Raw genomic sequence first — 228 nt, forward strand, 5'->3', positions numbered from 1 at the left:
GTACTATAAGGATACTATGCAGTTGTTATATGTAAATGCAACAAAAAATTATAATATAATGTAACTTGAACGTGGGATACTGTTTTGTTATTTACTCCGATAAAATTAACCTTTTACGGAACAAGAAGTAATATGTTATTCCATAGTGTTTTAACTTATTCATTTCTATTTAAATTAACATATAGAGAGATGCATCACGCGTGTAGCGGCGGGGCGGGGCGGGGCGGG

Source organism: Papilio xuthus, unplaced genomic scaffold (genome assembly GCF_000836235.2).
Source record: "Papilio xuthus unplaced genomic scaffold, Pxut_1.1 DF827542.1, whole genome shotgun sequence".
Classification (NCBI taxonomy): Eukaryota; Metazoa; Arthropoda; class Insecta; order Lepidoptera; family Papilionidae; genus Papilio; species Papilio xuthus.